General features: G+C 43.0%; 1 protein-coding gene across 1 annotated transcript in view; it reads right to left on the reverse strand.

Annotated features, from left to right (window-relative positions):
• Window positions 1-1163, reverse strand: part of znf706 (zinc finger protein 706) — a 3375-nt gene extending 2212 nt beyond the window's left edge. Inside the window, exon 1 of the mRNA XM_083646682.1 lies at window positions 1087-1163. The gene's annotated coding sequence lies outside the window, so the exon portion shown is untranslated. The remainder of the gene's footprint in view (window positions 1-1086) is intronic.
• Between the last annotated feature and the right edge of the window lie 2910 nt (window positions 1164-4073).

A 4073-nucleotide genomic window follows, 5' to 3' on the forward strand; every position in this document is an offset into this window, starting at 1 on the left:
AAGCAAAGTAAACAAGATAAAGTCTAACTTGACTGAAAAATGCAATTGGCTCGTGTGAACAACCATCATGTTTTAGCATGAGGCGGAGTCACATTCACATCAAGGGTGTGACGAAGCACCTCCACATCAAAGCAATCAACACTACAAATGCTGCTTGTTATGCAACCATTTCTCTATGGATTTTGTTGTGTAGTTTAATGGGCTAGTTTTCGCTTGCCCTGAATCTATCCTGGCTTATAAAGTCCAGGTAAGTGTGAAAAGTGACATGACTTGGTTGGGTCAATGGTAGCAAACTAATCCAGCTAACTTACAACACTAGCGAAAAACACAGCTACCCCGGCGGACAGTGCAGGCCAGCGGGAAATGGAGACGCTCGGCGGACAACGGATATAAATAGAGTCCGCTCCACTGTCCGCAAGCTATGCAATGCTAGCAAACGCTAATATCCCTACATCCTTTCGTTTAGGCCAATTCTGGTACGCGGGCTAAGCGGGTCAGCAACTTATTAACACCAACAGGACGTTGATATCATGAAACCAGCGGTTTCCGACCTCTGGATCACGGACATTAATCCCCCACCCCAACAAATGATTAACGTCAGTTTTAACAGTTTAATTTCCGTTCCGTGGGTTTATTGTCTACATGTTAGTAGGCTACAGTAAGAGAATGTAGGGGGGGGGGGTCTGAGGGTTCGTTCTCTCCACCGCCTACAGAGCAATCCGGGGTTTAGGTTAGGGTCCTTGGGATGAATGAAATATTGATCAAATAAATGTCGTGTTAAATGAGTCTGTGTTCGTAAAGGCAGGCGCCTACCTATGTCTTCTTGATATAAAACAGTTTGGGACCCTAATCTAAGCTAATGTTAGCTAGCGTTTTTAGTGGACAGGATCCCATGGTACAGTCGGCGATCAGCTGGAACGTGCTCCATGCTATTCTCGCTAGCTTGCTAGGCTAGCTAAGGTTAGCCAGCTAACCATATGGTGCTGTTCGCTTCCTTCAACGTACGACTCTTTAACCACCTATGGTCGTCACCTGCGATGTGTTCAGCTAAATAATGGCAATTACAACAGCGCAGTTAGTTCTTACCTTATAAAAGTGAGAGTATGTGCCGTTTAATTGAAGCCCACACAAGTCAGCTGCGCTGAAGCTGAGTGCCAGTGACGTCACGAACGTCATGCCGCGTTCAGTGGAGTGCCATAAACTGGTAATTCACCGGTCTATTTTGTGAAGATGTGTCTGGGTTCAGAGGCTATAATATAACCTACTTTACAACTAAACAGTATTCTCAACAAATCAAGGCACTTTCGGACAAACATTCTGGGGACTTCCTGAGAGGAACTACCCGCTGGGGAGGGCCTGTGAATTTTTATCAAGTGAACGCATAACGAGAATATTGGATATCAATGCTATTTGATATCGTGTGAATGCACGCGAGAGGTAGGTATCCCGATTTTTGATGATGCATTTACCAATTTGATGAGTACGGTAACGTTATTCGAAAGCTAAATTTGAAAGTATCGTAATACTTTTGGTAGGTTTCATAATTATGGAGTAATTCGTTTGCTATACGAGGAGTCATTGAATGCGGCACTGCCGACAATGTCGCCCCCAAGTGGCGGAGTTTGGTCAACACGTTTATGACTCAACTGCAAAGCCAAGACAGACAGAGAGAGGTATGATGATGTTAGAGGATGTTAGACTGACAGAAATCATTAGGAGATGAATTCATCATACACAACATAATAAGTATGGTACCAAACTCATGTAAGGTTTAAGATGAAAAAAAAAAGTTTCTGAAAACAATTGATTTTTTCATTTTGATAATCAACAACTGGAAGTTGTGGTCACCAACCTTTTTATTACCATTACATTGTTGGGCATAATGCTACTGTGAGCGCAATGGCTATTTGGAATTTTGTCCAGTCTTCAGGTTTCCCAAAGGATGAGTTACACTAGTGCTACACAGTGGAATTTATGAATAATTTCAGTCTAACCTCATTTTATTTCTCCCCTAGCTTGTGTTTTGGAACAACAGAAGAAAGAGACAACATTTCCAAGGCATTGGCGCCTTTATTTAAGGAACACATATATTTGTAAGCGGTGCAACCGCTTCTATGAGTGACTTTGTCAGTATGAGCATGAGAGTTCACCTGAGTTGTAGTGACCTGGAAGGGGGTTAGGGTTAGGGTTAGGGTTGTCGTGATGTCATCAGTGATGTCAGCCGGGTTAGGGTTAGGGTTAGGGTTGTCGTGATGTCATCAGTGATGTCAGCCGGGCAGTCGGCAGTAACACGTTACATTGTTATGAAGGCTTGTTTGCCTCCTAAACAGACAAAGGAGATGCTGTGATTTCCTCAGTCCTGCACCTCAAGACTCACTTAAACCAAATTACTTTATTTCCTTTGTCTGCTGCAGTCTGACCTTGTTTCCACTACAACTAGCACAGTCAGCCTTGTCTGAGAGGAAACCCCCTAATCACATCTCTGATACAGCAGCACATTGCTTACCGGTAGGTTAAGTTTCATAGGTTTGTGTGAACTCAGTAAACAGTTTTGATGCTTTTAGGGGGGGTGGTATGATGCACAGACAGTGCTTACAGTTACAGCATTTGTGGTATGTGAAAATGTTATGCTTTATGTGTTTTATGTTGTTTCATGTTCATACATTTTTTTAAGCTACTGCAGAGGAAGTGTTTGGTGTCACAGATTATATGAACAGTAGGACTGAAACAATCAAATTAATTTTGCTGTTTGATCTAAATAGAATTTCCTTCCTGTATGTTCTTGACATTGTTCAAACCACGGCATGTTGCAAGACGACTTATGGATCGGTGCAGACATTAGCTGTGACTTGGGACGTCCATGCCAATTCACCTAATACTGTAATCCAAAATCTCTAGTCCTAAATGTGTTAATTGGATGATAACACAGCCCATTCATCCTCTCCTTGTTACAACATGTTACAACATTGCAACATGTTACAACATGTTAATGTTACAACATTACAACATGTTACAACATGTTAATGTTACAACATTACAACAACATGTTACAACACAAACTGCCTCTATCCATTCAGTGGGCGGTCCTTGAGGTCCAGCCAGCCTCAGCTGCAACTTTCTTTTTTCCTAATACTATGTGACAGTTGATTTGTTGATAAAATATGAACAGCCAAAACATGCATTCATCAAACTATTATTTTTATTATTTTTATTTTTTGCTGAACACCTCCAATCTTTGCATTGTGTGTGTAACTGTAAACCATAGATAGCACACATCAACTCTGAGAGTACTGACAGACCTGTTACACCAGGCTAACACTAGGGGGCAGGTATGGAAGCCTTATGAGAGGGAGAAATCAGAGTGAAGGATCAAGGTTACATCATGGTGGTCAGTGGCCACCTACAGACTCTTCATGTCCACTGCCTTTCCCCTCCGGCAACATGCGCCCATCAACGCTGAACACACTCTCCATGGCAAAGGTACTGACTGAAATGTAAGACTAATAACACATGGGGAGGGAGGGGGGGGGGGGGGGTGGCATGCAGCGAGGGACCACGGGTCAGATTCGAACCCGGGTTCGGCCACGCGAGGGACTAGGCCTTTGTGGTCCTCTATACCATGTGAGCCACCGGGACGCCCCAATGTAGTGCCACCTCATGACCATAATGTGGTTCATTCATACCTAGATCTCATAGATCATAGATCTCACGTATCTGTCCCATCTGGGACTGGGTGGGAACAGTGCAGTCGTTTCACCTTCGCTCCATATTTGACTACATTCACCTTGTATGGAAATGAACTGCTATGGCAGTTATCTAAAGATGGACACGGCAGCTGACAGGATATATCTGTGAAGCCAGGAGAGAAACAACAAGTATCATAGATGGTTAAAAATATTGTTTTTTTTATTATTATTATTCTGTGTCACACAGTTACCAGTTAGCTATCCTCTTGCCTCAATCCTGAAACGTGTGTGTGTGTGTGTCTTTACACATGTACAGTCATTGCAGGACTCATACTCCTGTAGTAGAAGATACTCCCGCCAGTTAGGTGCTGTGACTTTCTTGCGAGA

The sequence above is a fragment of the Poromitra crassiceps genome (genome assembly GCF_964638095.1).
Source record: "Poromitra crassiceps genome assembly, chromosome: 11".
In the NCBI taxonomy this organism is placed as follows: Eukaryota; Metazoa; Chordata; class Actinopteri; order Beryciformes; family Melamphaidae; genus Poromitra; species Poromitra crassiceps.